The following is a 27,250-nucleotide window of genomic DNA, read 5'->3' as shown; positions in this document are numbered from 1 at the left end:
ATTTTGAACAAGGGTTTTTTGCAATTATGTTTGTTGTTCCTTTGTTATTTATTTTTTCTAAAATCCGATTGCTGCATCGGAAAGGCCAGTTAAAAATACATAATATACTTTGTTATTTTCTTTAATTTAATCCCTTTTTTAGAATTTATTAGACAAAATTTAACTTTTATTTTACCGTGCCAATAAATATGATCATCACTGTATATATATATTAAAATTTAACAAATCCAAAATGAAATATCTAAAGGGCAAATAAATATTTCTAAAAAAAAAAAAAAAAAAAAAAAACATACATCGTTTTGCCTTTCTTAAATTTCCAATTTTAATATTCATTTCATAACGATATTTAAAAAGTAATATCATATATATAAATTACAAGTAATATGGTTAAGATAAAACATGGAAAAGTAAAAGGACTATTAAAAGGATTAGTTGTTAAAACTGGAAAAGAAAAATACAAGAAATTCTAGTAAAAAAATATAATAAATTTATAACTTAAAATATTGCAGCATTAAGAATATTTTTTAAAATTTAATTTAATATTATATAATCAATTCTTAATGCTGCAATATTTTAAGTTATATAATTTATTATATTTTTACTAGAATGTCTTGCCTTTTTCTTTTCCAGTTTTAACAACCAGTCTTTTTACTTTTCCATGTTTAATCTTAACCATACTGTTTTTCATGCTTGCGTTTTTCTATGTAATCCATGATTTTTCCAGCCTTTGCTTTGAAATAATATTTTCTCAATGTTTCACTTGTTACCTTTCTCTCTCTCTCTTTTTCTCTGGATTGTGGCGTTCATTCAGCAGTCAGTTTTTGCTGGCAAGCAAAGGCAAAAGGTCGGTTAGAGTTTGAGCACAGCGACGGTGAATTATCAGCGACTGTACAGCTGAATACAGATCGGGACAGCGGCGAATTATTAGCGACAATTTTTTTTTATATATCTTGTTACGTCATCATCTCCACCGTTCTCAACTGATCTGAGGTAGGGTAACAGATTTGGTTACTATGGTAACCAACAGCCAATCAGAAAAAAATGTCGCTATGTTCCTTATAAATTCTGAGAATGTTGAACACAATAATTTTATTAGAACATTTTTTTTACTGAACGAAAATTCAAATTTGTTTTTTTTGTTTTGTTTTTTTTTACAAAATATAGTTAAGACGGTGACCTACGTAAAAATTGTTTGGAATTTGGTCACAAAATGAGTTAGCGGTGAAGCTTTAAAGCAGTTCTAAATGAGTAAACTTAACACTTAACCATACATTCAAACATAGTAGTGTTTGAATGAGGTATATATATATATATATATATATATATATTTTCATTTGCTTCCCCACTAAAGCAAATTAGGCACAAGGCCGTTTTTCATGTGGGGTAAAAACCAGCTCCTCGGGGAGTAGGGGAGCTGGATAGTGACAATTGGTATGAAGGGTTGCCTCTACATTGACCAAGGTCTTATATGTGGGGTTGCCCCCACATATGGTCTTTGCTTGCAGTATCTGTTCCAGCAGATACTACACTTTGAGGTATTTATTTGCACCCCCACTGAGCAAATTAGGCACAAGGCCGATTTTTAAAGTGAGGAGTGAAGGGGAAATGGGGACCAACTCCCCGGGGAGTAGGGGAGCTGGATAGTGACAATTGGTATGAAGGGTTGCCCCTTCATTGACCAAGGTCTTATATGTGGGGTTGTCCCCACATATGGTCTTTGCTTGCAGTATCTGCTGGAACAGATACTACACTTTGATCCAGGCCCAAAGGCCAAGAACAACAGAAAAAGGCAAGCCTCTTTTGTATTGTAAAATTTTGTAGCACAAAATAATCAATATTTCCACTCCTGATCATTAACATGAGCTTTATTATCGCTGTTGAATGAATTGTATCTTTGGAGAGCGATGGTGTCGCTGGCTGATATTTGATCTTGTGATGATTTAATTTTTGTTTTGTTTATAGATCTATTCTACAAGATGTCAATGAATGTTGACCATATTTGCATATGTGTCCATTAATAGTGCTAATAAATTAAATCGGCTCTTTGAACAGGACTTTGCTATTAAAGCCAAAAATGACTGGCAAGAGTCTGATAACACTTGAAAGAAAAAGGAGATAATATTTTAGTCATTTGCATATTCATAAATGTCACATCGGAGTAACAAATTAAAAAATAATTACCAAAAAATTAAATCTATTATATACAAAAAAATAATCATAATTCTGTCTGTGTTCTGGTAAAAGTCAGAAACTACACAGGATCCACTTAAAAACCTAATATCATTAAATGCAGCGTGATCTTAATTGAGTTACCCAAAAATAATCTAATATTCATTGTGCTTTGTAGTTAAATCAGTGTATGTGATTGAACTAATTTTTATTTCATCCTCATTGGTAATTGTTTCAAAAGCAACACTGAAACTAGGTCAAACAGTCGGATTTCTTTTTTCTTTCTATTATACTGAATCAGCTACCGGAGAGAGAGAGAGAGAGAGAGAGAGAGAGAGAGAGAGAGAGAGAGAGAGAGAGAGAGAGAGATAGAGAGTGAGAGTGAGATAGAGAGTGAGAGTGAGAGTGAGAGTGAGAGAGAGAGTGAGAGTGAGAGAGAGAGAGAGAGTGAGAGAGAGTGAGAGTGAGAGAGAGATAGAGAGTGAGAGAGATAGAGAGTGAGAGAGATAGAGAGACAGAGAGTGAGAGAGATAGAGTGAGTGGAAGAGGGAGTGAGTGGAAGAGGGAGTGAGTGGAAGAGGGAGTGATTGAAAGAGGGAGTGATTGAAAGAGGGAGTGATTGAAAGAGGGAGTGATTGAAAGAGAGAGTGATTGAAAGAGAGAGTGATTGAAAGAGAGAGTGATTGAAAGAGAGAGTGATTGAAAGAGAGAGTGATTGAAAGAGAGAGTGATTGAGAGAGTGAGTGAGATAGAGAGAGTGAGTGAGATAGAGAGAGTGAGTGAGATAGAGAGAGTGAGTGAGATAGAGAGAGTGAGTGAGATAGAGAGAGAGAGTGAGATAGAGAGAGAGAGTGAGATAGAGAGAGAGAGTGAGATAGAGAGAGAGTGAGATAGAGAGAGAGTGAGATAGAGAGAGTGAGTGAGAGAGAGAGCGTGAGTGAGAGAGAGAGAGTGAGTGAGAGAGAGAGTGAGTGAGTGTGAGTGAGAGTGAGTGAGGGAGAGAGAGAGTGAGTGAGTGTGAGTGAGAGTGAGTGAGGGAGAGAGTGAGAGTGAGGGAGAGAGTGAGAGTGAGTGAGAGAGTGAATGAGAGAGAGTGAGTGAGAGTGAGTGAGTGAGAGAGAGAGTGAGTGAGAGAGAGAGTGAGTGAGAGAGAGCGAGTGAGTGAGTGAGAGAGCGAGTGAGAGAGAGCGAGTGAGAGAGAGCGAGTGAGAGAGAGAGCGAGTGAGAGAGAGCGAGTGAGAGAGAGTGAGTGAGTGAGAGTGAGTGAGTGAGTGAGAGAGAGTGAGTGAGAGAGAGTGAGTGAGTGAGAGAGAGTGAGTTAGAAAAAGAGAGTGCAAGAAAAACAGTGAAAGAAATGCAGAGAGCAAGAAGTACACACAGAGTGAGAGAGAGGGACAGAGAGAGATAGGATGAGAGAGACAGAGTGAACGAGACAGAAACAAAGTGAGAGTGAGAGAGAGAGAGAGAGAGAGAGAAAGAGTTAAAAAAAAGTCACACTTTTTTTAACTCTTATTTTAGAATCCACGCTCCTGGGCAACACCGAATAACCTGGCTAATACAAAACCAGTATGCTCTTTATTAATTAGGAATCATTTACTACGGAAAAAAATGTTCCGAAAGTATCCAGGCGGATGATTACGTCTTATTCCTTGTTCATTTCTTTCTTAGTAGCTTTCAGCTTTTAGTCTGGATACTTTTTGAACACACATGTATACATTTTAAATCTGCATTTATCAACTCAGAAATGACCATTGAACGAAACGTTACTTCTATTCGAAATACAAAATGCTTTTCAAACGTCGCCAAACTGGAACGGAATAAGGCTGGATGTGATCAAAAACTATCTAGACTGAAGTTTACAAGGTTTTGCAACATTCCACGAACTTAATATCTATAAAAGGTGAGAATGTGTGTGTGTGTGTGTGTGTGTGTGTGTGTGTGTGAGAATACTTTTCAACCTATATACTCGAAGAATTTTTGATCTGCAGACTTAAAATTTGGTATATAGGAAATTCAGACACGTGGAAAAAATTTTTTTATCGGTTTTCATCCGAAAAAAAAAAAAAAAAAAAAAAAAAAAAAAGGACTGCTAAGAGGTCAAAATTGAAAAAAAAAAATTGGTATGTCGGGTTCATCAGATATTTATCTGTTTGTCAACTGTTTCACAAGATTTGAAAGCACTTTATAGTCGTGACAAGCTGGTCTAATGGTTACCGTACTTGACTCCCCTGTCTTTAGGTTTTGGTTTCGATCTCAGCTAGAGTATTTTTTTTTTTAATGAACTGTTTAGAAAAAAAAACATAATACTCACACGCACATGTCAGTTCTTTCCATATTTTTCACAGGAATTGAACGTTATGTTTAATATCTATGGCATTTCTGTTTATAACAAGAAATCCGAATTAAAATATAATATTTATGGGTATTTTAGGACCGGGCAACGCCAGGCGGCCTGCTAATAAGTAATAAAAAGAGGAAATCCAACGTTACTTACCAATTAATATATGTTCTGCAAAGAGTTACTAAGTGCTAAGTGAGCCCCCCCCCCACCGCGGGATCATAGTATAGAATCCCTTGAATATCATGTTCTGTAGGAGCATTACTATGTCAAAATGAAATTCAAAATTATGATGAAAATGTTTATATTGTTCTTAGGCTAGAAGAATTTTTTTTTTTTTTTTTTTTTACACGGTGGTCACCACTTATCAAGGCCCGGAAGCCACTCAGGAATAAGGGTTATTGCAAGTACAGTACGTTAGCGTGGCCTTCTTGACGTTAGTGTGGAGGTGTAATGAAGTGGGGGGGGGCGGTTCATCAGGAATTTGTTTATGTTGGACTTGAAGACATCCAGGTTGTAGTCAGGTGGGAAGCAGGCAGACGGAACAGAGTTCCACAGGCGTGCAGTTCTAAGAAAGAAGCTTTGTTCATGGAATTGTAATTAGTTTTTTACTCCACACACTTTCATTCTTTTAACAGAGAGTAGTAGCGATCACTCTTTGTAATCTTCGATATTCACCCGGATATTTTGTCGACTAAAGAACACATTATCTCTACAATTATATAAATGCAACTTTGTGTGTATGAGTTCGTTCCTTATAGACTCCCAAATGGCTGAACAGATTTTCTTTGAAATTTACAGTGTATAAGTCTGGGAGTGATCTTAGTTAAGTTTTGCCTCAGAATACCCCCGATAATTACCGATAATCGAAACCATTATTTTAATTAATCTATCATCGGTAAAGCCATTTTTTCCATGTCGTTGCTTAGCAACAATGATAGAACAACGAGCTGTGAAAATTCTACTGTGGGTAAGTTGATAGCATGTTTTCTTTCTTTTTTTTTTTTGCATAACGTAGTCTGTAGGTTCAAACTCTGCACATAAATTTCATAATTCTTTTTCATTAACTGGAAAGAATGTTATAAGACATGAAAATTTATGTTTTTTTTGTTTGTTTGCTTTTTGCATGACGTGGTCTGAAAGTTCAAACCCCCGCACGTAAATTTCTTAATGTTTTTTGTTTTTTTCGTTAACTGGAAAAAAGTTTACATAAAATAATTTTATAAAAGAAAAAATAGATTCTCTGCAGTGCAATGTAGAATAACATATTTTAGACCAAGTTACTGCATGTGAAGCTTCTTCCCGGGCGATTTCACGGATTTTGATCACAATAAAAATATAGGAGTGTGAAATATTCGTTGATCATCATTCAATCCCGGGCAACGTCGGGTCTCTCTGCTAGTACGGCTATAATCACGTCGATACACCAGTTCTTGTCAGATCACGAATTTAAGCAACGTTGGCCATCTAGGAATGCCAGGTGCTGTATGTGAGATGACGACAATGGCATCATCACAGGATGCTTCCTGTAAACCTACAGTTATCAAGGCATGTGAACTAACAACTTCAAATAGAGTTTATCTTCTATATGATGACCCCAGGGTCATATAGTGCTAAGTGCTATTTTTAAAAAACGTCAGAGAACAGGTCCAAAGTTTCGAGACTTCGTAGTTCATAATAATCGTGATATTCATTTGGGATTTGTTTTAAAATTAGTGTAATATCGAAGTTATCACACAATGTCATGTTCATTTCAATAAATGATGATAGTTGAGATGTAATGATGATTATTGTGAGAACGATGACAATGAAATGTGCTATTATTGCTCATAAACATAGTAATAAAGTTTAATAAAATAGACTTCGTAGCTTAGTGGGGGGGGGATGCCCTTTTCTTTTCCCTGCAACCTCTTTCCCACAGAAGAGACGTTGCGAGCCTGTCTCTGCTTTATCGTTATTTTCATGGCAAATGCTCAGCTGAGCTTTAATCTATGTTCCCCCCCCTCACCAAACTTTCACGAAAATCACTCGTCTAGCCAAAACCACTATCAATAATTTCCAACACTTTATCTGTGCATAAACCTAAACATAGATTCCATGAACAAAGCTTCTTTCTTAGAACTGCATGCCTGTGGAACTCTCTTCCGATTACTTGCTCTCCAGCCGACTACAATCTGATTGTCTTCAAGTCCAATGTAAACAAGTTCTTGATGATCCGTCCCCCTAAGTAATCCAAATTATAAAAATTCATACTACTTATGTTTACTACGCTATAATCACACTGACTAATGTATACCCATTAACCCTTATCCTCGAGTAGCCTCTGGGCCTTGATAAATGGTGATTCATTTGTAAAAAAAAAAAAAAAGTGAAAGGAATAAGACAAAGTTTTACTGCACTGACATTGTTTCTTAATCATTCTATGGTGATATTGGTGTCAACGTAATCCATGAATGCGTCGCTATCATCAGCGTCATCAGATTTTTCACTTACAGCCACAGTTGGCTGCGAGGTCGTGTTTTCTCCCATGTTTTGACAAAGAGCTTTTTATTCATCTACAACCCGACGGAAATGAGAGGTATGCGCATTCGATTCTGTGTTGTCGGATGCATGCTGTACCTCCAACCCACGCTTCGTGTAGAGAAGAATTTGGGGAACACATAACTTGTTTCCCCTATGTATGGCGGTTGGTATTGTATGATTTTGTGGGGCTCAATTATACTGAATTTTCTTAGAACTCATCATACTCGACTTTAAAATGTAGGTTAACATAATAGTTAAATCCGTAATGAACACACCCAGTCTGTAACACGATATCTTTATATTATCAACGTGAATATACATGTGTCACTTCAATAATCGCATATGCAAATTTCATTTTATGAAAAAAGATGGACTTAAAATTAACAACTGATAATAGCAAGAAAAGAAAAGGTTAGCGGATTGAAAATTAAATCCAATTAAAATATATAATCATGTTGACATACCTGTTCTCGATAAATCATCAAAGTTATGTAATGTTGCACCTGGCCAGTACAAGATGGGTGACCATTTGAGAATACTAATCGCTGTATGTAAGAGAGTATATAATGAGTATCCCAATTAAATGTGTACACTCTTTAAATGACCATAAAATCAACATTTATTATGAGAAAGAAAAGTTTCATACATCAAAATACTGTGAACAAATATAGAAACCAGTTAATTATCGAAAGTGTTCAAATTATTAGCCATTGTGGTCTATGAAGAGCTGACAACCCTCACTGATTGAATCGAAAACATTCCTAATCAGTTCAATTGGTATTTTGACATCTTTTAATGGTTGCTTTCAACTCATTCATTGTAGCTCGTTTTGTGGTGTGAATCCTGTGTCTGACATGCCCCCCCCCATCACACCCAAAAAAGGGAAAAATCCAGGGGTGGGACAAATTTGGTGAGTGTGGACAGTACTCAATACTTCCTCTCCGTCCTAACTATCTGTTTCGCAGGTGACTATCAAGATATGCTCTTACGTCATGATGATAGTGGGGAAGTGCTCCATCCTGCTGGAAGTGCCATTTTTTATTCCTAAACATCTGTTGGCAACGTGGCATAGCGTATGTATGCCGCAAGTTGAGATAATTTAAAGAGTGTATACATTTTATTCGGACACCCTGTATAATACCTCAAGGAGCTGAGCGCCTGTGCATTGCACGGTTCTAGGTTATCCTTGGGCAAGGTGTAGCACCTGTTAGCCTACATCTGATAGTCATATGGTGGGTTAGATGGAGTCCATCAGCCGTAGTAAAGGCAATAAATCTAGGAAAAAGGAATAAATCTGGAGAGAGGAAGTCAGTTTTGTTTTTCTTTTTTTTTTTTTTTTTTTTTTACATTTTCACCCCAAACAAGGCACATTGCCACTTTGATGTAGGGGTCTACAATCAGAGACATAAGCTACAGGGGTACTATGTAGGGAGTTGGGCAGCAAGATGTCGTTTCACGTTACACTTGAATTTCTGCATGTCAGAACAGTTGGGGAAGCAGAAACCTGGAAGGGAATTCCAAAGTCTAGCGATTCTGGAGAAGAAACTACTGAAGGTTCTCTTACATCTAGGAATCTCTACTGTGAAGAGGTGGGATTTAGCTGCTTGTTGGGTTTGTCGGGGGTATTTACATCGAGGGGGTACAAGTGCTTGCAGTTCGTTGGAGTATTCACCATTAAAGTACTTGTAGAACAGGCAGAGGGATGCAACATTTCGTCGATGGGACAGAGGCTGAAGCTTAGATGACAGTTCAGGACCTATCAGGTTGGCGATTCTCTTTTGAACCTCGTCTAGGAGTGAGAAACTAGTAGCAGATGCATTAGCCCAAATATGACAACAATACTCCATACATGGGCGAATGGTGGCCTTATAGAGGTATAGGATAGTTAGTTGGCCCTATAGAGAAATCTTCTAATGATGTCAAACAAAACGGTCATTTCCAATGTGTCATGAGTCAGCACGGAAGTGGTAAAGCTCAGAAAACTGGCGTGCGAATGCTCATGTCAGTGCACAATCTGGTCTAATTAGCAATTAAACGAATAAAAAGATTATAATCATGTTGAGACTGGTTTCCATTTGATCGCCAAAGTGACGCTCAGCTTGGTCGGCACTTAATCATTGAGAAGATGAGATATTATGTTTTTTTACCATATAGTTACTATTCGGTAAGGCCTGGAGGCCACTCAAGGATAAGGGTAGATGGGTACTGTGGTGGTAGAAATTTGATAAGTAAAAAAGAAAAAAGTTTTTGCTTTTGAAGATTGACTTAAAAAAATTTTTTTTTTAAAGTTTTGTTTTAATCGAGTAAAAGTCTATTATTTAAGGTAAGAATCAGAACCATCACAGTTTAATCATTCCTTTCTGTTCCGTTTTCTTGCCTTCTAACTGACTTCAAGTCTAATGCAAACAAGTTCTTATTGAGGCGTCCCCCTCAAGTAATCCAATTTACTAAATTTCCACTAACGAATACTACAATATTTTTTCATTGACTACAGTACACTCATTAACCCTTATCCTCGAGTGGCCTCCGTGCCTTGATAAGTTGTGACTCCTTTGTATTTTTAGAAAAAAAAAAAAGAAAGTTCTTTTTTTTTTTGAGAGGACGTCTCATCAAGAACCTGTTCATGTTGGACTTAAAAAACGACCATGTTAAACTTAGACCATGTTGTACATTGGACTTGAAACGACCATGTTGAAAATGACTGTTATAGTCAGCTGAAAAATAGATCCGTGGTATTGTGTTCCACAGACAAGCAGTTCTAACAAAAAAAAATTGCTGTAACATTTTCGATTTTGGTTCACTGTTAAATAATTCTGTGAGCGTTGCCTTGTAGGAAGACAAAGCGTACAACACATTATCAAGTGATATTTTTTCGTTGTATGACTTGTAAGATAAGTCAGTCTTAACCAATCAATAGTGAGAAGCTCAAATTGATGTGCTGGTTTACACTTAGTATAACTGACAGTTGACATTCTCCAAGTAATTTATAGACTTCTGGCGACAGATGGTGTAACTTATCAGCCAGAGTAAAGCTGTTACAATCGAACTAATTTCCACGGAAAATACGGTGTAGATCTCATTTCAGTGGAATAAATGCAGACAAACTAGATTTGTGCGAAATATGGAAAACTAGATAAGCTGACTGAGGTAGACAATATAAAATAGATATATTTCCATTGAAATATGTTTTTTTTATTTTTCAATTATATTTCACCTTTTATTTATACCAATCCTTTAATTTATGGAGCTCGATATAATTACAGAGCATATAACAAATAAATGACAAAGTCTATAATCCAAATTTCAAGACGTTGATCATCTTACAATTTATTCCTTTAATTATGCTTACATGCACAATTCTTGACGGCACTTGTTTCGTAGTGCAAAATCATTCATTTAATTATTATATCAATCAACGAATCTATTCTACCCTTAATTCCTTACAAGAAATAGCACCTATCAATTTTTTATACCTTTTATTTATTTTTTTTTTTTGATGAATTGATAGGTGCTATTTTTTCTGAGGAGTTAAGGACAATAAATTCATTGACTGATATGATAATTAAATGAATGATTTTTGCGCTACGAAACAGGTGCTGTCAAGAATTTTGCTTGTCAAAGTACTTAAAGGAATAAATTGTAAGATGGTTAACATCTTGAAATTTGAAATATAGACTTTTGTTATATATATATAATTTGTTTTATGCCACATCTACCTTTTTAGGGTGTTATTCATACCAAAAACGAAATATTAAAATCGATTCAATAATTACAGCATATCAATGTTTTGTTTAGTTATTTAATTCTTTAACACAATGTCGAATGTAAATAATTTGTTGATTATTTTTTGTTTTATGGCATATAACCCTTTTTGAAGATTTATTTATTGATTTGGACTTTTGGCTGGGAACAAAATGTTGTATTAGATGCTAAACTTTTTCTATTTTTTTTTTTTTTCTCAATTGCTGCTCTCTTTCTCTCTTGGCTCTGGACTTTGGTCATTTTTCTATTTTATTAAACAAGCATAACCCTTGTTAGGCAAACTTGACCCCCCCCCCCATCGCATTAAAAACCGATCGTCTGCCTAACTCTGCCTTTGTGAAGAGACAAGTAAATGGAGGCATTAACTGATTCATTTGCTTTATGTCGTGGAAAACATTTTTACATGATTTAATTCTGAAGTAGAATTAATATCGGCAAGTTTCAATAAAATTGCTGGGTTCAGTCTTTTGTAAAATTGTTTACATATATTCACAAATGTTTTATGCATACAATTTATTGTTTTGGCTGAAATAAGAATCAGTGCAATTTCCCAAGTAAGCAGATGTTGCCATTTGTTTAAAATAACACACACATTATATATATATATATATATATATATATATATATATATATATATATATATATATATATATATATATATAAAAAAGAAATAGGGTGTGTTCAAACTTTGATTTTAAAAATTGCAACATCTGCTCTCTCGGGAGTTTATACACATTCTTCTTTTTATGTTTAATATATATATATATATATATATATATATATATATATATATATATATATATACAATTCGCCCACTTAACTTGTAACAAATTACCACGTGACTAGGAAAAAAAAAAATATATATAAGTAAATTAAAAAAACAATCCCTACATTTATTTCTACAATATGCCTGAGGATGATAGAAGTACTTCTGTCGAAAGCGCTCGCGATTATGGATCCAACGTATACAATTTCGAGAAGAACACAAAAAGGACGATTCGGAGATTGGAGAAGATAAAAAGGAAAATTGTAAAACAGAATAATTCCGTGCTATTCAATAATATTTGTTTAAATGAGAAAATGCTGCCTAAATATACACAATATATATATATATATATATATATATATATATATATATATATAGATAGATAGATATATGTGTGTGTGTGTGTGTGTGTGTGCGTGTTTTGAAAATATATATGGCAATTAAGCTACACATAATTTTTTATGTTTCATCCTCGTGAAGATTCATCAGCTGACGAATCCTCACAATGATGAAATGCAGAAAATTATGTGTAGCTTAATTGCCATATATATTTTCAAAACTTGCTACCTAGCTTTACTTATGTATCAAATACTGTCAAAGTAAATACTGAAAAAAAGGTGCATAAAATTTCAAGTATAAAATAAAATAATCTAATTTATAAAACTCACTGTCTGACTGTCTGTCTGTCTGTCTCCATATTTTCAAACTCTATCTCTTCCGAAACTAAAAGTCGCAGAGCGGCGCTAGGGGCATCAAATGATTGGATTTTTATGGATCGTTCTTTATTGGGCCTATAGCCAGTTTAAATAGTTTTTAGGGGGTCAAAAAGAGGTCAAAATTGAAACAAACCGTTGTACATTTTGTACATTCATCTGAGTTTATTTTTAATTAGTTCATATGCGTATCATGATGGTACAGTGGTAACGTCACTAGCTTTGAATGCAGGTTTTGCTTTTGGTTTCGGTTCTAGCTGATGGCACCAAATACATTTTTTTTTTTTAGTTTTGAAATCATGACTGTAATAATATATACGAAATCTGGACAAATTAAAATATCATATTTAAGCGTATTTTGTGCATTCATGCATATTTTATGACCGGGCAACTCCTCCCCTGCTAATATATATATATATATATAGTCATCCACATACAGTACTGTTTCGCTGCTTCACAGCTCATCAGTGCGGCTAGACAGGCAACTACCTCAAGCCAGGATTGAAACCCGACCGTTTGTACGGCAGTCAAGGCTCCTAACCATTACGCTATTGGCGGCTGCTTGAACGAGTAGTGAGTTTTACGATGTTTTGATATCGTCTGAAATACCTCCGCTCGATTTGTTTACACAAAGAGCGTCGCTTATATGCTAATGGTAATATATATATACACACACACACACACAATATTCCAGGTTAAATATGTATTCATAGGAGCAATCCTAATATTATTCATTGTATTTATGTAATAGTGCTCAATAATAAGTAGAGCTATTTATATCAAAAAATTTTTACCTTGGAAAATGAATATCTAAAGGAAAGGCAGACTTTTTGTCTGATGAGATCTTAGTTATCAATAATTAAAGATCGAAACAGTGCCGTTCGAGTGTAGCAAAGCCCATTACATATATATAAAATGGACTCCTTCAGTCTTTGTTAGACTATGGATACCCACAAAGGGGTGCCTGCACGTGAAAGTTTTGTAGCAGGGAATGTGCAATCTCCAACCACACCTCTCCTGAGTCAACATTGTTAAATACCAGTGGTAAGTGAAGTGTATGTACAAGGCGACTGAAAAAAAATGCCGAGATAAGCGGAGAGCACATACTGCGCCTAGAATTCCCAAATGGTCACCCATCTGGTACTAACCAGGCTCAACGTTGCTTAAATTTGGTGATCTGACGAAAACCAGTGTGTCAACGCGATTATGCCGTATATATATATATATATATATATATATATATATCTCGTTACCTTAATGGCTATACCTGTGCCCCTCCTGCTGCTAACCCTGCCTGTATACTCATGTTTCCATCATTCACACTGAGGAAGATCGAAGGATCGGTCGAAAATTATATGCTTTTGAAAGAAACATTCTTGTTTCTTTCAAAAGCCTTTTTGTATTCCTACACGTCAACACATAGGAAATAAATACAGAAAAGTTATATTTTTCGTATTGATTTTTTATTCATTGTACTAAATGTCATGTTTATCAAATTTATTTCGCCAATACTTTTATCCATTTAAATACAAAAAATATTCTTTAGTTTTGGGATTAAGTTATGTTTGAAAATAACTTTCATTTTAATCGTTCTGATCAGCTGTAATTTGCAAATCACCTGTCTTACCATCAATCATCACTTTCCTCTCTTGCTCACCGTGTTTTCTTACTCAGTACATTTTCTACAACCCATTGTTCCATCTTTGGTGATAGTCAAAAGTAATAAAGAAAAGAAAGAAAAGATTTGATTAGTGTGTAGAGAGAAAGGAATATCAATACACGTTGTAATACTATTTAATCCATAGTTGCCAATGAAAGAGAGAGATACAGCAAATAGAAAGACAAATTTTGAATTCGATTCTTATTTTTTTTTATATTTAATTGACTATGAATGAGGTTTGAATCCGATTTAGTCAGAAGCCAATTCTTCCATGCATTACATATATACATATATAAATTAGTCTGTTAGTTCGTTAGACTTAATCTAGGAAACTACTGGGCCAATCTTGCTAAAATTTTGTATGATCTTTTGTTATAAGTTGCAGCGAACTAAGGATTATGGTATCCATTCGATACATAATTAGGGATTAATAGGAATTAGCATTTAATGCAAAAGAATTAGCACAAATTTAAACATATTCAGCTATTAATTTGGCATAAAGCATCCATTTAAAGGTAACGAGCTATAACTTTAGCCTGTTCTTAATGGACTAATAAATTTAGTGATATATATATATATATATATATATATATATATATATATTCATTGTAAAAAGTTTTTGACTTGTAATGGTGGTATAAGACGAATGGATTCGCCAATCATTTTTATAACCAACGGCTGTGCTAAACAACCAATGAAAACCTCGCAAAATTATTATAAAAATTATTGAATTTTGGATTCAATCAGTTCACCGTTTGCTACGTCACGGACCGCATTTAATTCTTCGCTGCCATCTTGGTTACTGATCTGAACTACGCCGCCATCTTGGTTACTGATCTGAACTACACCGCCATCTTAGTTCAACATAATATCTCAGAACTTAAGAGGTTAACTACGCTACGGACCACATTTGATTCTTGGTCGCCATCTTGGTTACTGATCTGAACTACGCCGCCATATTTGTTCAACACAATGTCTCAAAACTTAACATTAATATCTAAAGACACTAGTGTTTCATGATAACCCAATCATCAATGCAGGAGATGACAATCAATGCCAGTCAAAGTATTTGAACCCCGTCACGAAGTCGCCTATGACTTCATTAGCAAGGAACATACTCCATTAAGGAAATTAACATTTTAACATTAATGAAACTTAGCGTTTTAATACATACGATGTTAGAGTGATCAAATAACAGGAAATTACGATATTGTGTGTGTGTATATATATATATATATATATATATAAAATACATACACATATTTTTATACGAATGACTAGGGCTATGACAACAGCATATTCTTTTCACTGTTTTGACTCTCGCGTGTGTATCCGTTGATATCTTATATGCTTTTATATAGAGTGATGTGGTTCTCGCTTGATTAACTGTGTATAACTCTGTCGGATATATACTCGAGAGTCAAAACAATGAAAAGAATATACTGTTGTCATAGGCCTAGTAATGATTCACCGCTTATTAAGACCAAAAATTGCTTGAGGATAAGAGTTAAATTTTTCAGTCGCATGAAAGGATTGAGAACTATGATTAATTCACATAGCGACTTCAGATAGTTGTTGCCATTGGACTTAAAAACGACCATGTTATAGTCTGTTGGGAAACATTTCCACGGTAACATGTTCCACAGCAAGTAAGTCCTTGGAAAGACACTCTTTTCATTGAAATTCCGTTTGATTTTAGGTACAAAGAAGAGAGAAGGAGGAGTACTTTGTTGGTGGAAAAATGAGTTTTTGCTGAAAAGCTCTTACAGAATAGGAGGTTGGATCGACCAGAGTTTGAAGCTTAGTTGAGTACCTATTAAGGAAATTCAGATGGAGTAGAGAAAGATGAGTAATGCCTTTTCTTTGAGAAAAGAGCTAATATATACATACATACATGAATGAATACTCGTCCCAGACAGAGTAAAATGAATTCCTCAAACAAAAGTTTGACTATTTTTATGTCTTCTTATTAAGATTCAAATCAAAATATAATATTAAAACCTTATCTTTAGAATCCTTATTCCAATTTTGAATAAAGCTGATGACATGATTTTTATTCTAAAAAATATCTAATATTAAGGCTTAAAGAGTTTAAAGAAAAAATTGAAATCCAAGGAATTTTGTTTAATCGATGACTAATAACTTATGGGTTCAGGTCAATGCAAATCTGAAATATCTAGATTTTTCAAATAGGAGGTTGCACCCATATTGTGCTTCCTAAAAGCACTTTAAAACATTAAAAAAAAAAAAAAAAAAAAAATTGAAATTTCAGGAATATTTATTAACTGATGCCTAACATGTATTGTTAATATTTTCACAAAAATTGGAGGTATTGGAATTTCGCCCACTTTTTACCTCCTTTGCATAAAACTAAATATAGAACACATTACGACATTTTATGCATGTGTTCCAAAATTCATAATGATCGGTTAATTAGCTTAAGAGTGACATACAAATATATAAACATATACACGTTTACTTAACCCTTCATGATCTGGTTGAACTAATTCGTTCAGTCATAAATAAATGAGTATGATATAAAGTGGAAATTGATTCAAACCCGTCTTGTATGTATTAGTTCAGTATTTGGATAGATGCCAGATATTTCCAGATTACAACTGTCCATTGTTTACATTCAGTATGCCGCCATCTAAAATTAATATTTTTAACAACCTACATCATAATACAGGAAATAAAGGGTTAACTTTATATATATATATATATATATATTTGTAGTCATCGACATACAGTCCTGTTTCGTTGTATCACAACTCATCAGTGCCGCTAGACTAGCATCTCTCCTAAGCCAAGGATTGAACCTAGAACCGTCATGTTGACAGACGGCAGTTCTCCCACTCGCCCTTAAATAACTCGTCGGAATGTCTATTAAAATAGACACCCACCATCACTTTTATTATTATTATATATATATATTATATATATAGACTTGTATGTAATATTCCGAATTTTACTGGGTTTGTATAATTCAGTAAATTTTCATATATCAATGAATTTTAAGCCAAAAAGAGATGACTTAAATTGTAAGCTACAAAATTATCATATTTCATAATTGAGCATTCATATACTGTTTTAACAAAAACCAAAACTTCAAAAAAAGAATTGATAGCAGCAAAAAGTGTATTTCATTGTTAGTTACAATTGTTTCAAGACTAATTGGATGATGCGTCCGGGATAAATCTTTTTGCATGCTTTATTTCCCTTAAGGGAAATGTCTTTGCATAATGTTCTATTGTAAAAGTGTTTTTTATTCAATAAGTTTGAAGAAAGGCTATTTATGTGAAAATTTTCAAACACCATAATGTTTGAATTTGTCCAATTAGTTTTGAAACAATTGTAACTAACAATGAAATACACTATCAATTATTTCTTGAAGTCTTATTTTTTGTTAATACGGTATATATATATATATATATATATATATACATACATACATATATATATATATACATACATATATATATATATATGTATGTGTGTGTGTGTGTGTTGCTCACAAGTGTGTATAAACAATGCATATATTTACATGCCTATACACATCTTTATTTCAGACTATATCACCTCATTCCTCATATTAAGCTGTAATTAGAGAAAAGAATGTTAGTGAAAAATTTTCTCAAAATATGAAAAGAAAATTAATGACATTCTTGGTAATCCTATTACAGAATAATTTACATAACTTGACAGGTATGTGTGTGTGTGCGCGTATATATGTGTGTGTGTGTATGTATGTGTCATGGAATTTTTGCTCACATTAAAGACAATTTTCCATGTAGTGGAGATATTACCAAATGAAATCGATACTGTTTGTTGTTATTAATAGATTGTTTTTGCTGAGATGATGGACAACTGCTTAATTAATCACAGATTTGAACAACTTATCAAAAGGTTGGTTGTTTTTGTTTTACGGCATATCAACCTTTTTCAGGTTATTTAATGCCGAATCTAGTTATTTTGAGGAACGATTTTTAATAGAGTATATATTTTTTTAAAAGTAAGATTCTGTTTAACCCATAGTTGGGACCCTAACAGGTACTACCACTCCGGGTCAGAGTGTATCTGGGAGCAATGGCAATTAAAGGGTTGTTCCACACTCCCCAAGGCCCGCAAGGTGGGGCCTCGCCGTTGGATATAGTTTTAGGTCATATCCAGGACCGAACTTATCAAAACACTGATCGGTTCGTATTGAGATGCAGAAGATTAATCACCAATAATTTTTTTAATATTGACAGGTAAATAAGTTTTTCCAAAGAGATGGAAAGCATTTTAAGCAACGATTTTATAGTTTTGTTAGGATAGGAGCAAGTTCCAGCTGCAGTTTCTTAAGCACAATGACTGGAATTTTGTCAGGACCAATTGTTTGCCGGCATTAAGGTTTCTGATAAGATTACAAACGTTATATGCATATCATATTGATGTAACGCAGCATGGCCATTACTTTTTAACTTTTTGCTACAATTCAAATCTCTCTTAGATCCCCACATGCTGTCTAGTACCATCGCAAAAGAACAAAGGAAATAAATAAATAAAAATCCGTGTTGGCATTTTTTAAAAGTGCAAATGAAATACATTTATTCACAGTTCTTCTAAAACAACTCATTTCATTATTTTTCCAAAGTTTCTTCGCAAACACATGTGCTTTTCTCAAAAAGTCTCCGCTATCAACGTTAGTCATTGCTTTTTCATGCTCGACTTTCACACATCTATCTTGTTCGGCAGCCACTTTACTTCTCTTTGACCATGTGAAGTATATTTCTCTCTTTTTCCTGTGATGCAAGCTCGTGCGCATCTGCTAATTTGCATACATGCTTTAACGGTTGCTGCTGCTAATAATAATTTTGCTAGCTAGCTATCCTTCGGCTCCTGCTGATATTTTCTCACATATGCGCTCTATTACATTTAGTCATAAATGAAAATTTTGGAAACAGACACACACTTATATTTATGGTGTATGCACAATACGCAGTTATATAATAGAGCACTTGTTGGACAAGTAATCCAGAAGGTTTCCCCCTATTAAGATCTTGTAAGGGCTCAGGTTCGAATCCTGCTAAGGATCTGCATATTTTTTGTCTGAATGTATCTTGCATATATTGTATTTATATATTAATATGATAGGGTGTGTGTTATTTTGTGTTAAACTTATATCTTTTTTCTTCCGAATGGCTGTCGTTTAATTATTATGACCTTCATTTCTTGTAATAAATAATTTTACCAATAATTCTCCATAAATTTTAGTTTCAGTTTTGATTATAGCTAAAGGAACTCAAGTTATATATATATATATATATATATATATATATATATATATATATATATATCTTTTTTTCTTCATAAGTTTTGGTTTCAGTTCAAGCTGATACACCAAAGTCATATGAATATATTTTTTATTTTTGAAATCACAACTTAATATATGAGAACCGATAGAAAATTGACTCTATAATAATATATACAAAGTTTGCATAAATTAAAATATCATATTTAAGCGTATTTTCCAACAGGGCTATGCCAGGCATCCCTGCTAGCTTAGATAAATACTTTTGCAGTTTTAACAAAAGAGCTACAATAATATCAGAGTGTCTCCATTTACATGATAAACATCCACAGAATGACATCAATATATTACATATGAATGAATCCACTGTGGAATTTCCACATGCCCGCTAATACACAGTAAATACAACAGTGCATATTTATATGCACACATAATTATTCTATTTGTATATAAAACAGCTGTTGTAATTCCAGTACATAAAAAAGTTCAACACATTTACTTTGTAAATATAGAGCAGCTTTTTTTTTTGTTGTTGTTGTTTTTCTTTTTTTCATGTATGTATTTTGGTTATTTTTTTTTTTACAGCATATCAACCCTTTTCAGGTTATTTAATGCCGAATCGTGTCATTTTGGAATAAAAGGTTTATGCTTCAAGTTCTTTTCAAATATCTATTCATGGTTTTGATTTGGTTGTTTTGTAGAGGAAAGATACAGCATAATTACATTGACACACTGGTTCTCATTAGATCACTGAAGTTAAGCAATAATAAGCCTAGTCAGTATTAGATGGGTGACCATTTAGGAATACCAGGCGCTGTATGTAAGAGGACGTTCATGTAAAGAACTGCCAAAACATAACGTTGCCATCTCCCCTAGCAGAGATATACATGCAACTGGGGACCGCTTGTGGAATTGATATTCCCTAGGCACTTCCTCCCATGGGGGAAGCTAGCTTAACCTGCTTGGGGTTAATGCCGCTGTCTTTCTTTTTTTATCGAGAAAAATTGTTGTTTTTATTTTTTACTTTGCAGAACATGATTGAGTTTTGCAAAGGGAAAGAAAAAACAAACAATATCAATGTTTTGTGCATTTTAGGCTAGAAAGCAAGTATCTTCAGACAGTCTGATCTGGTATCAGGAGCGTATGTATTTTGTAAGGTTTTTGAAGAACTAATTAAAATCACATTCTCGAGTGTATAAAAAAAAAGATGTAAAATTTTACGAACATGGATTTGTTTCTGGAAAGTCAACCATATCAAATCTTTCAGAAAGTATTGCCGTTATCAAGGAATATTTAACAGAGGGAGATGGTTCAGATGAAAAAAAAAATGAGTATTTCACAGTGTATGAACAATATCGTGATATACTCGTTAGAGATGCAATTCTGCAGTAACAATATGGCAGCACCAGTGGGGGGGGGGGGGAAGTGACCCAGTGAGTCACCCATTTAGCTCGGATTAAATTGCTTGAATTAGGAAAAACAAAATGAATTTGCAAAGTTAGCTCAATATTTAAAAAAATAATAAAAAAAGGAAGGAACTTTCAAATTAGTCGCCCCCCCCCCTTTTTTCCCCCTTACTTTACTCCCTTTCTCTTTCTGTCTTGGTTACGGTTTGAACAGTTTTATTACTTGTGGTGTTATATCCTTTTGTTTGTAATCAACTATTTAGATCTTTTTATTCTTTTCTTATTTTATTACATTAAACCGAGAATGGGGGGGAGGTGACAGAAGCGAGAGTGATAGAAAAGGTGTAAAATAAGAGTATGATCCACTCAACATACAGTGACAGAGGAAATGAATTACAGACAAACTCTTTGTGAATTATTGTAAATTAAGGTTTATTAGAGCAATTCACACGAATTTTTTTTTCAAACATAACTTAATCTCAAGCCAAAAAATATAACCTCCACATATGATTGGAATATGTACAAAAAAGCGTTAGTGGAAACGAACGTTGATTAATTCTACTTCAGCATAATACACACACAAACATTTATACATACATATGTACACGCAAACATCTATACATACATATGTACACGCAAACATCTATACATACATATGTACACGCAAACATCTATACATACATACATATGTACACGCAAACATCTATACATACATACATATGTACACGCAAACATCTATACATACATACATATGTACACGCAAACATCTATACATACATACATATGTACACGCAAACATCTATACATACATACATATGTACACGCAAACATCTATACATACATACATATGTACACGCAAACATCTATACATACATACATATGTACACGCAAACATCTATACATACATACATATGTACACGCAAACATCTATACATACATACATATGTACACGCAAACATCTATACATACATACATATGTACACGCAAACATCTATACATACATACATATGTACACGCAAACATCTATACATACATACATACATATGTACACGCAAACATCTATACATACATACATACATACATATGTACACGCAAACATCTATACATACATACATATGTACACGCAAACATCTATACATACATATGTACACGCAAACATCTATACATACATATGTACACGCAAACATCTATACATACATATGTACACGCAAACATCTATACATACATATGTACACGCAAACATCTATACATACATATGTACACGCAAACATCTATACATACATATGTACACGCAAACATCTATACATACATATGTACACGCAAACATCTATACATACATATGTACACGCAAACATCTATACATACATATGTACACGCAAACATCTATAAATACATATGTACACGCAAACATCTATACATACATATGTACACGCAAACATCTATACATACATATGTACACGCAAACATCTATACATACATATGTACACGCAAACATCTATACATACATATGTACACGCAAACATCTATACATACATATGTACACGCAAACATCTATACATACATATGTACACGCAAACATCTATACATACATATGTACACGCAAACATCTATACATACATATGTACACGCAAACATCTATACATACATATGTACACGCAAACATCTATACATACATATGTACACGCAAACATTTATACATACATATGTACACGCAAACATTTTTACATACATATGTACACACAAACATTTATACATACATATGTACACACAAACATTTATACATACATATGTACACGCAAACATTTATACATACATATGTACATGCAAATGTTGACTGTTTTTAACACCATTAGCGTTTTGGTTCTTTTCTTTAAAAGTGCAGAAATAATCTGTTTTCTTACGTAGACGTGTACTCCAACTATTTGTCAAAAGGGTTGTCAATTTGGGAGGGTGGATTACATAGAATTTCTCAAAACTAAACTCATCACAAAATCAACAGGGACTGGATTATTACAGGAATGGTTTAATCTCTGTTGACTTTGGGGGTCAGGGAGAAAAATCCCTAGCCAAGCTAAGAGAATTAGAAAGCAAAGTCTCTTAGGTATACAGAGAGAGAGAGAGAGAGAGAGAGAGAGAGAGAGAGAGAGAGAGAGAGAGAGAAACACCTGAAGGATTACTGTTATGCAACAACATCAACTAAAAAACAGGACAAATCTTATTGAATTAATTTGGAATCATTTTGGAGATGAGTAAATTGTATAATTTTTTATTTAATTACTAGCGGGGGTACCCGGCGTTGCCCGAGTGTTTGTTTCCGGGACGGGGGGGGGGGAGTTTTAAAAAATGTTATGGTAGGTAAGTAGGAAGGATCAAACCTGGAGTCATGAGTAAAAGTAGGAAAATAAAGTGTGAAAAAAAACAAAAAAAAAACCATCTGCAACGTTAACAGTTCGGCCACCAAGAAAAGTCCATTCCAGTTGTTTAGGAAAAAAAAAAAAAAAAAAAAAAAAACGACTACGGTAGGTCGGCGCGAACGTGAAAATATAATGTGAATTGTCCAGCACGCTAACCACTACGCCACAGAGCACTGCAGCTTAGTTTAGTGATTTTAAATAACTTCACATTAAAGAACTACGAAGCCAAACCGGTGTTCTCTTCTCAACTGTTCCTTGTGAACGATCCCCAAACGGTGTTAAGTGGTGGCAGGGGGAGGAAGAATTTATTAGAGAGAAAATATTTTACCACTTCCATTGATCTTAACCGATTTTGGCCGTGACTTCTCAGCAGAAAAAGTATAGAAATCTAAGATTATCGAGGAATTTGAGAAATAATAAGCCTATAACACACCTCAGATATTGTTCTGCCGTTTGTGCATATTATATTTGCATGAAATATCTTGATTTTTAATCCTATTAATGTCAAAATCAGACGGGAAAAATGAGTTCATTTTATTTATATAGATTTCAACTATTATCCTAATCTTCTCGGTGTTGTTTTCATTCCTATCCCGTTCCGATTAACCTGACGAAGGCCAGAGGAATAATTGGCCGAAACGTTGTGAAAACAACAACTAAAAGATAAGGATAATAGTCCACATAATAAAATAAAAAATTAGGACAAATCTTATCTGAACGAATCTATACCTCAATCTCATACACAATTCTTAGCCATTTCTTCTTGCACAAAATGTTTTCAGAGAGTTGAATCGCTCATGAATAATGTCCTGATGTCATATGGATGACAATCAAAATACAATTACGAATTATTTAGGATTCCCACTCAATCATGGCCGATGGAATCAGAGCTAACCCCGTGGAAAGGGTTCGGTTCGATGTTCTGTACAGATTCCAGAGTTCGACAAAAAGATTTCCGTGCTCATCATGGTACACCCGAAAAAGATTGGAAATGACATCGAGTGAAATTCTGAAAAAATAATACTCGAGATGAGAACAGTAGTCCGAAGTATCCAAATAATACAAATTATCAATCCTCATCTAAAAAATTTAAAAACTTAAGTCTCATATATTTATGCAATAAACCCACAGGAGTATTGCACTGAGATCCAGAGTCCAAATATGAAAATAGGAATGTAATATTGAAATTAGAATACAAAGAAAGAGTGAAACAATTATGGTGACAGGGAGAAATATAGGAGTATCAACTTTATAGCAGGGAAGAACGAAAGATAATTGAAATTATCATGATAACATTCCCCAGGTGGACATTTTATATTATATATTTTTTATTTTCATGACATGTTACAACCCCCCCCCCCCAAAAAAAAAAACCCCCAGAAAAAACAAAAGATGAATTGCTTTTGCAGATACATCCTGTATTAATAAATGTAAATGGTTTGTAATTTTCTATTATTTTCATCAAAGATTGAATTGGACAGATAGTTAAAAAAAAAAAAAAAAAGAAGCCCCAAAAAGGCACAATAAATATTTGCTTCCCTTGAAATGCAACTTCTAATCTGCCAATCTTTTCATTTGCCTTCGGCAGACGATAAAAGGATTTAAATTTATTGAAATGTACTCGCAAATCACATTCCTCAATTTTGTGATTCTCATGTTTAATTTGGATTCAGATTTGATATTAAAAAAAACAAAAAAAACAACCACAACTCTGAACAGGAAGCACTTTATAATTTAATCTTTAAATTTTAACCACAATAATTTTTTTTTTATTTTAAACATTAAAAAAAGAAAATTAATTTCTCAATTTTCTAACCAAGTCATCCGAACCTGATTCCAAAGTTTCACGCTTTCTGGATCATTTATTCTAACTTCAACTGGATGAATCACGCAGCGAGATTATTAAATAATTTAAAAGCTATAAAATGAAAAGATTGACAATCACATTGTCATAAAAAAAACGCCTTAATATTTTTTAAATAAGCAAGTTTTTTAGGGGAGGGAAGAGGAGGGTAAGGGAACTGGAGACTGGGGAATGTATTCCGATAGTTATAAACTCTTCTAACCTCCATGCACTTTAAGGCACTTCTACTCTGTCATCTTGCTATGGAAAATGCATCCTATAGCAATATTGGGCTTTGGTGTGCAAAAAATAGTGCTAAAAATGGCATTTCCCACACCCATTAAATTTATAAAGAGCGGAAAATTCCATTAGAAATTATAAATTAGAGTTAAACCTACATATCTGAATATAACGTCACGGATAAGAAGCCATCGGTGGGATGTGGCAACAAGAATGCAAAAGATTTCAGAATTTTTGAGCTGATGACATAATTTGTATTCTTCGCATGTTGGATGTTATTCTCAGGGTTTTGGCTTTTCAGATGCATCTTGTCACATTCGGGAATCTGTCGAGATGCCCACCTCCACTGGCACAATAAAATGCTAAATCAAAATCAGTTCTATATGACAGTTTTCTCGAAATTGATGGTGCAATCCTCAGTGCAGGTAATATTAAAAGATATAATTAAGAATTATTCAGGACTTGTCCTTGTTTAGCACTTGTTACCTGTTCATGGTTGATAGAACAGAAATAATTTACCCCCACCCCCCAGATTAAATAAATTCCGGATAGATTCCCAAGTTTGACAAAAATTCACAAATTTGAAATGTTGCACCTGAAAATGTTATAGGTTAAATCTGCTGAAAATTATGACTATTGCGTGATAAACTGGATGATCAAAAATATAAGACGATTTTCAATTTCATAGTAGTACGGTTCTAAACAAGCACCTCGAAATTCAAGATTTTTATCAGAACAACTAATCCGAAATGTAAACTATTTAAAAAAAAAAAAAAAAGAAAGCAATGTGCACCAATAAACTTGCTGCGCTTCTACCCCCCTCTATGGAAATATCTCTAATCCACCCAACTAGCAGCAAAATTCCACCTCTTCATTGTAGATGTCCCTACAATCCAGAAAATTTTCTATCCTAAGAATCCTTGTCTTTGAAATTCTCACCTCTTTTTCCTGTTTGTTCGATCATACCAATATGCAAAAATTTAAATGTAATGTGAGCTAATATCTTGTTGACTAACTCCCTGCTTTAGTTGACCCTATAAATCTCACTATCAGAGTAGCCTTTTAACGTTTCAGTGGCAATATGCTCTGTTTTGTGTGGATTAAAGTTTTTTTTTTAAACACAGAAGAGATATTAGCAAACTAATTTTTTTTAATAAAATTGTTATTTGTTATATTGACGTACGACTACAAAGTACTAAAAACTTCTTTTCTTCAAATAATGTAACTAAAAAAAAAATCTTTTGGTTTCTCCAACATTTTCTAAAGTTATTTTTTAAAACGAGCAATGGAGAAGAAAAAAGTATCCAAACTATTTTTATAGTTTTGAATCACACATTACTGTAAGAAAAATTAAAAAAAAAAAAAAAAAAAAAAAACACGTAACCTATCGATTCCTCCCTCGAAACAATCCAACATAGCGCCCCGCTCCCGGAGAAGAAAATCTCTCAATTAAACACACACACACACACACACACACACACACACGATGGAGACCTGCAACGTTTTCTAATGATTCACTACTTTGACACTTTGTCACACTGACAATACCAATGTAAAGCTGAGACAACGAAATACCCAACATTCCCCTTCCATGATCTCACCCAACCGTGACATCATTTGCTGGTTTATGCGATTACAAAAGAAACTATCAGATTTTTTTTTCCTTGACTCCCTGTGATTTTTGCCGCAGCAAAGGAGAATCGCTTTTTGATCCTGCCAACCGTGCAAGTCAACAAAGACTTGATTTTTTGTCGATGGTGGCCATTAAATGAATTATTGCATTGCTTTTCATGGCAGTTAGGATTCCGAACGCTTCAACGAGAAAATCAAAAGATATTATTGGAATTCCTAGATTAATAAAATTATGTTACAACTTCTTGTGTTTGTGCATTTCTCGCGTCTACGTGACTTACATTTCTTTTTCTATTAAGCGATTATTTATCGAAATTTTTTGTATTTCAATAACGTGAAATACTAAAAAAAAAAAAGTCCGATTAAAAAGGAGATTACGAAATTAAAATCAACCAGAATGCAATTCCATTTTTCTTAATCTTTTGCTGATAGATTAGTTTGGCTTGGTTTGGTTTGGTTATTTTACGACATATCAACGCTTTTCGGGTTAT

At 33.8% G+C, this 27,250-nt stretch overlaps 1 protein-coding gene and 1 pseudogene across 1 annotated transcript in view; both read right to left on the bottom strand.

Moving 5' to 3' along the window:
- Positions 1 to 27,250, bottom strand: part of LOC145243900 (uncharacterized) — a 371,787-nt gene that overhangs the window by 168,401 nt on the left and 176,136 nt on the right. The gene's annotated exons all lie outside the window — the stretch shown is intronic.
- On the bottom strand, positions 13,372 to 13,488 carry LOC145244030 (5S ribosomal RNA; annotated as a pseudogene).

This window comes from Euprymna scolopes, chromosome 22 (assembly GCF_053919585.1).
Source record: "Euprymna scolopes isolate OS-2025 chromosome 22, ASM5391958v1, whole genome shotgun sequence".
In the NCBI taxonomy this organism is placed as follows: domain Eukaryota; kingdom Metazoa; phylum Mollusca; class Cephalopoda; order Sepiida; family Sepiolidae; genus Euprymna; species Euprymna scolopes.
This window is presented reverse-complemented; position numbering and strand designations above follow the sequence as displayed.